Below are 10,000 nucleotides of genomic sequence, written 5' to 3'. Positions count from 1 at the left end.
TTAAGACATTTTTTATTATTCAGTTAGTTCACGTAATGAAGTCTGTTGGTCTTCCACACAGTATTCTTTGCAAAATGAACACCACTTTCTACAGGCTTCAATGGCAGAAAAAACAAAATTGACAGAAAGGCATTTGAAAAGGTAAAGCAGAACGTCATGGAAGCTGAATACAGTGCTGGAGGCCTTAAGATGATAAACATGATTACTTTACAAAGATGCTTTAATTTATAATGGGCAGAGAAACTTTCTGAAGCAACTGAACAGCAAAACTGGTACTTAATACCGAAACGGCACGTTGGAAAACTTGCGAAAGATAACAGGGTTTTCCATATCAACTGTAAAATAAGAGACGTCAAGGGTTTAGATAGAATTGATTATGTGTTCTGGCAGGGTATAATAATTACCTTTTTAGAAAACAAAACTTTGGCAACACACAATGTCATAAACAACAGCAACTTCCAGAGTCATATGCTATTCAGCACTTGCACCAAACATATCACTATAATATTGCTATTGTTGTTGCTGTTGTTGTTATCAACAACAAACTAATTCATCCAAACGAAGACAGAGTGACATTAGAATATATATATATATATATATATATATATATATATATATATATATATATATATATATATATATATATATATATATATATATAACTTAAATATAAAAAATAGAATGATTAAGACAATGAACTCAGTGTTGAAAAAATCACTTCAGCAATTACCATCACCACACACATACACATGTGCGCGCTTGGGAACGTGTGAATTACAATTTGATAACTTTGTTTTAAAATTCAAACGTTTATTCATCATTTAATCGTACATGTGATTGTTTATTTAGCAGATAGATAGATAGATAAATAGATAGATAGATACGTATGCGTGTCTTTATTATTCATTTCTTTAGTCATACTTACATTTTATCAAACGTTTATTTACGATTTTTTCATATGTGCGATTTTTTTTAAAAGTTTCGTTTATTTCATTTTATTTCTTTTTTTCCTTTGATTTGATATGATTCAATTTTATCTTATTTTACTTATTTTTCTTTTCTTTGTTTTCTTTGTTGTTGTTGTTGTTGCTTTCACACGCCTTTTTCATTGGCAAAAAACACCTTTTTTTTCTTCTGTTTTCTTTTTTTTCTCTTCATTCTTTTTTTCCATCTTTTTCACATGTCAGTTTTCGGTTATTACACTTTTTCTAAATGTAACCAAAGTAGTATTCTTCTAAATATACACAGTTCTTTGTCTGGATGTTCTGTTTCATGGACAGTTTCACTGAATATTTTACCATTATACATGTGTTTGGAGTTGCCTGAGATTTAGGTTGCTCTGATGTATGTAGGTTCCATGTGGGGGATAAGCAACGGAATCATCTTAGGAAGTATAGTTCACATATCAGTAACTGAAAGTTTCATTCTAAGATATGTTTTTAGATTGATCGATTTTTCTGTATAACACCAAAAGCTGCATACAACTGGACATTCAAAGAAAAAGTGTTGAATGTAATCGACAGTGTCTGGACAATAAAAACGTTTATCATTTTCTTTTACTTTCATTTTACAAAGAAGAATGTTTGTTGGATAAATGTTGTGTATAATTTTTCATTGAAGAACTTTAAATCTTATTTCTTTTGTAACATCATTGGCTCTTGACCATGCTGACTTACCTAAATGTATGCCAGATTTTCTTTACCAAAAATCAACCGCACGTGGAATTACTGTTTCTTCATTTTCAAGTAACATATTCTTAATGATTCTAGGCTTTGTGTTAAGTCTTGCGAACATCACATTGTAATAATAATAATAATAATAATGGTATTTATATAGCGCTGAATCTTGTGCAGAGACAAACCAAAGCGCTTTCGCACCAGTCATTCACACGCATGCATAACTCTAAAACTGTAGAACCTAAAGACAGGAAGGGCAGGCAAGGGGGGCTATTTTGGGAAGATGTGGGTTTTAAGGCCAGACTTGAAAGAGCAGAGAGTGGAGACTTGACGAAGCGAAAGAGGAAGTTCATTCCAATCGCAAGGTCCAGAGACAGAGAAAGAACGTCGGCCAACAGTCGAGTGTTTGAATCTGGGTATTCGTAAACAGAGTGGATCCGAAGCCGATCGTAGTGAGCGAGATGGAGTGTAGAGGTGAAGGCAGTCACATACATAAGTATCATTATATTTTTCTCCTTTCTGTATCCACTGAATCCATGTTTTGGGAATACAATGGGTAAGAAGATCGCGCGAAAGAAAAACAAAACAGAAACAATTCACTGTCTTTGAGGGGTCAAGCTGACCCGACTGTCTCTTTTCCGCCTTCGACAGTGTCGTTCGTGACAGCTCATGTGGGGACTGATCGTCTTACTTCAGGACGACACTGTAAATAATCTGCCCTTCATTCACTGTCCTTCGAAGCACAGGCTGCTCAGTTTGTTTCGTTGTCTCCGTTTCACTGAGGAAGGAAATGTATTTATCAGCACCGGTGTAACATTTCATCTGAACCCCCCCCACCCCCCCGCGCCCCACCCCCACCCCCCACATGCTGTTTCGGCCCCCTTTGGCGTCACCACAGCACACGTTCCAAAATGTTCGTGTCCGCGCGGACATGTGTGTGTGTGTGTGTGTGTGTGTGTGTGTGTGTGTGTGTGTGTGTGTGTGTGTGTTTGTGTGCGTGCGTGCGTGCGTGTGTGTGTGTGTGTGCTCCCATGTGTGTGTGTGTGTGTGTGTGTGCGCGCTCGCATGTGTGTGTGTGTGTGTGTGTGTGTGTGCGTGCGTGTGTGTGTGTGTATGTGTGTGTGTGGGTGTGTGTGCGTGCGTGCGTGTGTGTGTATGTGTATGTGTGTGGTTGTGTGGTTGTGTGCGCGCGCGCTCGCATGTGTGTGTGTGTGTGTGCGTGTGTGTGTGTGTGTGTGTGTGTGTGTGTGTGCGTGCATGAGCGTGCGTGTGTGTGTGTGCGTGTGTGCGTGCGTGCGTGCGTGCGTGTGTGTGTGTGTGTGTTGGAAATGGTGAGAAGAGGTGGAAAAAAAAGTCAGAGGGCTCAGGAGATTAAGGCAGATTAATTCATTAATTTTCAGCGAATAATCACAGCCTGTCAAGGGTAAAGACAGAACTATCGGCTGTAAAACATTCTGAAGAACACGAGTTGTCTTTTATTCATAATGCCTCCTGGAGTCACGCTCTGGGGTGCGGGTTCAAACGGGTCATCCTTATGGTCCCCAAGGTCTTTGTTACCCCAATGTACTTTTTTCAACCAGGTCAAACTTCGAGCGGGTCAGTGTTTCCCTAGGCCTGCATACCCCCCAATTTTGTTTTCTGGATCTTTGTTCCCCCCAGGGCTCTGTCCAAACAGATCTATGACCACTGCTGACCACTATTATTTGTTCCTTGTATGCAGTATTGGACTTCTTGACTATTTATTTTTTGGGGGAGCGCTCTTTGACAGATTTTCGAATAATGTCGATGGATGACCGAAACAGCATTGGGGGTGGAGGGGGGGGGGACGAGGGGGTGTGGGGGGTGCGTTCTTGGACACCCTAGGACACTGACTAACCCCCAGGGGGACGATGTAGGACACTGATACCCCCCCCCCCGCCCCTCCCCCTCCCCCCAGAGGCGATTTAGGACATACGGAAGAGAGAGAGAGGGGAGGGGAGGAGGGGTGCTGGGGGGTGGAGAGAGAGAGATTTGGGACGTTACATCGGGTTTGACGCAGCAATTTTCCCCAGCATTCACGGTTTTAGCTCGGAACGTGACGACAGTGTCGACTTGTCAGGGAGGAAACTTTACTGGGGCACAAAAATTTGGTCGGTGTATGCGAGGAATCCACTTACACGAGGTCGAGTTAAGAGAGGAAATTTTACAGAGATAAAGAAGGTGGCTGGCGGGGCAAAAAAAAAAAAAAAAAAAAAAAAAAAAAAAAGTGTCGCCAACTTTGTGTATGTATCAAGTGCATGGCGATGACGTGTGTGTGTGGAGGGCGTAAGATGTTGGTGGAGAGAGGAAGGAGGGACGGATGGAAGTGATTTTATCAGCTGATGGGTTGTGATGACAATACATGCATTATGATGATCATGTGTGTGTATGTGTGTGTGCGTGTGTGTGTGTGTGTGTGTGTGTGTGTGTGTGTGAATAGAACAGAATAAATATTTCATTGCCATAAAACCTTACGGTTTATAAGACAAAGCAAAACATAAACATTAGCATAGTGTGTGTGTGTGTGTGTGTGTGTGTGTGTGTGTGTGTGTGTGTGTGTGTGTGTGTGTGTGTGTGTGTGTGTGTGCTTATGTTTGTATATGTGTATGGGAAAACAAATATGTACACACACACACACACACACACACACACACACACACACACACACACACATATATATATACATATAGAGAGAGAGAGAGAGAGAAAGAGAGAGAGAGACAGAGAGAGAGAGAGAGAGAGAGAGAGAGAGAGATGTGTGTGTATATATATATATCGGGTGTCCAAAAAAACGTGAACCGCTTTTTGACAAGTATTTTCTCAGTTATGGAGAAATTCATTGAATATTTTCACACAGTAGCCTTAGGGTATCATCAACAAGTCTGTAAAATATCTAAAAGTTCGGTCGCAGATCATGCGAGTATTGTCAAATTTAAAACAGCATGTCAAAAAAATCCAATATCAGAGCTGTGCAATGTGACCTTCATCATGTTCATACCAGCTACCAGGTGTTGGCATCTATCAATCAGTGTCAGTCAAAAAATAGCCTGTCTGGCTGTCAAGTCCATTGATTTTGTTTGTTTGGTTGGTTTTTCTGTTTTGTTTTTTTGTTTGTTTGTTTGTTTTTTTTTGGGTTTTTTGTTGTTTTTTGGGGGGTTTTGTTGTTGTTGTTGTTTTGTTGTTGTCTGTATCCAAAATCAGTTTTCCTCTGATGTTGGATTTTTTGACATGCTGTTTTGAATTTGACAATACTCGCACAATTTGCGTTCAAACGTTTAGACATTTTGCAAACTTGTTGATGATACCCTAAGGTTTATGTGTGAAAGTTTTCAATGAATTCGGTTTCTCTATCACTGAGAAAATACTTGTCAAAATGTGGCTCACTTTTTTTGGGACACCAAATATATATATATATATATATATATATATATATCTAATGGGAATACAAACATGTATATTATATATGTATATATTGTGGGAATACAAACATGTATATATGTACATGTATACATTATACATATATATGTAAGTATATGTATAAACGTATGTATGAATAGACAGCCAGACAGAAGAAAGACAGACAGACAGACGTGGCTGATGTCAGTCACAAGTGCAAAAGTGGGCATCAGTCTAAATGGTCAATTATTCATCAACAACTAGCCAACCATCCAACCAATTATGCCAGGCAACCAACATTTCTGCACCATATGAGAGCAATGGCTTACACATGTGGGTATTTGCAATACTCTCTCTTCCACCGAGTCTTGTATAACAAGGGAAAACTTTGCGATAGGCTGCCCGCGAGCGAGGATCGCCGCCCGCGCAATGCTGTAGGTCAAGAGACCAACGTCCAGCCTACGTCGTCAAGTGACCAACGTCCAGCCTACGTCGTTGGGCGCGCGACCTCCCAGCATGCACCCCAGCCCTGTGTATATATATAGAGCCTAAATTGTAGGTTTCGGCGCTTTTTGCAATACTCGTTCAGCTTCAGCGACGCCATCATAGATACCTCTAACACCAACTTCAACCGTGCACAACTCCATTCGCAGGATCCTACGGACTCTGTGTGTAGCGATTCATCCGTGGAAAATGTGTCTGCGCACGAGACAGCGGCACCCGCAGATACTGGATTAAACCAAAGACAACTTCAGGCTATCTCCGGTGTTGTGTGGAGGCAAATGTCTCAATTCATGTCGCAACAGTTGAGAATGCAGGCCCCAGGCTGGGTACTTACCCCCGTGGGGCCTGCCACAGTGTCCACATCTACAGCTTCAGCCAATCTGGCCCAGTCTGTGGATGTGAGTTTGGCTCCCTGCACCACCACGGCATCTGCTCTCATGCCCCTGCCGCTTGGTGGGCATAGCCATATACCAATGTCTTCGTCAGTATATGGGACAGGCCAGGCGACCACTTCACTTGCTGCTAACACAGCTACGACGAGGCAGCACTTACTGCCGGGCCAACCGCCGATCACAAGTGCTACGCCGCTGTCTACTGTCAACACAGTGGGTACACTCCCTCCTGTCTCAGCCACATTCTCATACCCCTCCACATCTTGGGGTTATGCGGGTGTGATGAGTCATGCTGACAACGCAGCCAGCCAGCCTGCCTCCTCGCGTGGTCATTACACGGGAATGGCGTCCACCCACCATTTCCTCCCTCCCCAAATCTCACCCGCCCCAATTTTGACCACGGCAGTACACACACGGGCCCATGGGTCAACACCGCTCTCGTCCATTCTGGAAGATCTGACGGATGACGAGAGCACATCTGGAAACCACGACCCTTTTGCCGACATCCCAGCATTGCGTGGTTTCCAGCTCAGTGGGGCTCGTGTGGCCATAAGCAAGGCACGGCAAGGCAGGGTACCTTCGGAGCAAGCCCAGCAACTCTGGACACACGCCAGGGGGCTGGTCTCAGGTGGGAACTGGAGGGGTGTGCGCGCCAATAAAATTGTGTCGTCGTACACATCACACGACCAAGCTGCCACCTTTGGGTCACAGTATCAGTATCAGTAGCTCAAGGAATCGTCACTGCGTTTGGACAAATCCATAAACGTTACACCACATCTGCCAAGCAGATGCCTGACCAGAAGCGTAACCCAACGCGCTTAGTCAGGCCTTCAGAAAAAACAACAAAAAAACAAAAAACAAACAAACAAACAAACAAAAGTATAAAGGCAGAACTCTGTGTACTTATTATGTATAAAATATAAACAACAGAATGTTTTCTCTCAGGCAAGCATTCATTTCACAGAAGCAAAAGATTATTTATGGGAAAAATATTTTTAAGTCAATAATAATAAGATGAATAACAGTAATAATAATAATGACAATAGTAATGATGATAATGATGATTGTAATAATAATAATAATGCAAACAACACTGTGTTCCCTCTCAGCGACACTTCTGCCAGACGGGATGACCACCTCGCTGCGCTACAAACTCGGCTTGGTGCTGCCTCTCATGCCCTGTGTGTTGCCCTCACCAAACTGAATGAGGTGACAGTGGACATGTCTGCCAGCGCTACCACTGACTTCTTCCATTCAATGGCAACCACTCCCCAGGACCTCAAGCAACGACTGTGTGGGGATGTGGCAACACCTCAGGGCCATGTCCTGCGCATGCTGGCTGCAGAGAGCTCCACCATCTGCAGAGATCGTCGTCAGCTGTGCCTGGACACTGTCGCCGACCAGCAGGGTAGGGCTGCCATCGACCGGATCCAGCCTTCTGGCACCTCTCTGTTTGATGGTGACATCAATAGCGTTGTGCAGGCCATCAGACAACGACGGGATGTGGGGGAAGCCTTCAGACCTGTGCCTACACGTCCCCGCCAAAGACAGCGCAACTCCACTACACCACCGCAGCGTGACAGGCAGCCGCGTAAAAGGACCTTCCGGTCACATGACAGCCGCTATCATCAGTCTGATCGGCAGCCCTTTCGTGCTCAGCCCTACGGGGCGAGTCAGGCAAGGGGCCGGTTTGGCAGAGGCAGAGGAGGTGCCCACACGACCACCTACCAAAAAAATATGTATCAGAAATCGGCATGACAACCAACAGCTGAAAGTGGCAGGCCGCTTGTCTGTGCATGCAGCAGCCTGGGCAGAAATCACAGACAGCCCTTATGTCCTTCAGGCAGTCCGTGGATATCAGCTGGAGTTCCACACCAAACCTCCCCTGATGTCACCATGGGTAGCCCAGCGTTTGGAGACCAAACTGTCCTCAGCACACCAACAACAGATGGACCGGGAAATAAAAGCCTCGCTGCAAAAAGGGGCCATCGAGAGAGTTGGCAGAGGGGTGGGGTTTTACAGCCGCCTTTTCCTTGTCCCCAAGAAAGATGGAAAGCTCCGCCCCACCATCAACTTAAAGCCTCTGAACCAGTTTGTCAAGGCTCCCGGCTTCTCCATGACCACGCTGAAGGACATACGCCAGCTGATGCAACGATGTGACTGGGCTGTGTGCCTAGATATGAAAGACACGTACTTCCATGTCCCAATCCATGTCAGGCACAGGCGGTTTCTCCAATTCATATGGAGAGGGCGAACATTCTGCTACACAGCACTGCCGTTCGGTCTGTCATCCAGCCCCTACTGCTTCACCAGAGTGACCAGGCCAGTTGTTCACTACCTCCGAGCACAAGGGGTGTGCATTGTCATCTACTTAGACGACATTCTACTCCTGGCTCGCACCAGATCAGCAGCCTTGTCACACCTCAGAAGCACGATACGCCTCCTCACCCGTTTAGGCTTTACCCTCAACATGGAGAAGTCTGCCTTCCTAGGAAAGGTATCCTTTATGGCATACGGAGTGCGCCAAGCAAGACTCCACTCACGGGAGCTTCAAGCTGCACTTCGGTATACCGGCGCCCTCGAGACATAGGCAAGAGGGTACACCTGCACCAGGAAGCGAGGGACAGTCGCCACTTTTGGAGTACATTCCAACCCTTTCCGCTTCCACTACGCCGACCACGCCCGGACGTCATTATGGCAAGAGACGCGTCCATCACTGGTTTGGGGGCGAGTTTGCAATCCCTAACAGCGAGCCGCTGGTCGACTGTAGACGGGGGACAACACATCAACTACTTAGAGCTGCTAGTCGTGTGGTATGCCCTGAAGGAGTTTCGGGACACAGTGACAGGAAAGTGCGTGTGCACGCAAATAGACAACTGCACAGCTGTGGCGTACCTGGCAAAGGAGGGGGGGGACCAAGTCTCTCACTCTTTCCCGCTGGCTTGCCGTGTTCTGTTGTGGTGTCGGCGCAACAGGATCACTTTAATCCCGGTGTATGTGAAGGGAATGGCCAGTACCATAGCCGACTCCCTGTCACGCGACAAAGACACGCAGTGGCACCTGTCTCCTTGTGTGGTCCAGAAAATCTTTCACTGGTTCGGCCAGCCCCACATCGACCTCTTTGCGTCCAGGGAGACGGCACAGCTTCGCCGATACATGTTCCTACAACGGGGGGACAGCCAGGCGTATGCGGTGGATGCCCTCACCCAGCCCTGGACCTTTCCCCTGCTCTACGCCTTCCCACCTCCCACTCTGGTGCCGACAGTGGTGAACAAGTTGAGGGAAACTAACTACAGGATGCTACTGATAGCCCCCTGCTGGAGCGACTCGCCTTGGACGCCGATGATGATGGAGCTACTATGCGACACGCCGCACAGGATCCCGATGTCGTCGGATCTCCTGATCAACACAGCGACAGGCCAGCCAGTCAAGAACCTGGAAGCTCTCAGGCTGACAGTATGGCCCATATGCGGTCAGCCACAGGGCTTCACCTTCCCTCAGCCACCTTTGAGGTGATCGAGGGCAGTTGGCGAGGGAGTACCCGTTGACAATACCAAGCTGTGTGGCGTGAGTGGCAGCGGTTCTGTGCTGACCAGTCTCTGGACACAGCTACCGTTTCTGTAGAAACGATGCTACAGTACCTGCAGTGTCTGATAAGGGACTGTCATGGAGGACCCTTAACGTGCATCGTTCAGCGATTTCTTCCATTTTAGAAGCACACAAACCTGTACCTATTGGGAAGCATCCCCTTGTGTGTAGGTTCATCAAAGCTGTTTTTAATAAAAGACCCCCTTCTGTACAAGTTGTGCCCACCTGGGATATTGGGACTGTGTTGTTGCATTTGTCCCAGTGGCACCCTACACAACATCTACCCTTGGACAAACTGACTTACAAGGTCGTGTTCATGCTTGCTGCTTACACAGCTAAAAGAGAGAGTGATCTCCTTCTGTTTTCGGTGGATAGCTCTCTGTGTCATGTCAGTTCAAGCTGTGTGGTGTTGCAAGCGGCTTTCGA

This window comes from Babylonia areolata, chromosome 29 (genome assembly GCF_041734735.1).
Source record: "Babylonia areolata isolate BAREFJ2019XMU chromosome 29, ASM4173473v1, whole genome shotgun sequence".
Taxonomy (NCBI): Eukaryota; Metazoa; Mollusca; class Gastropoda; order Neogastropoda; family Buccinidae; genus Babylonia; species Babylonia areolata.
The sequence above is the reverse complement of the archived record's forward strand: the minus strand, read 5'-3'. Positions refer to the sequence as shown.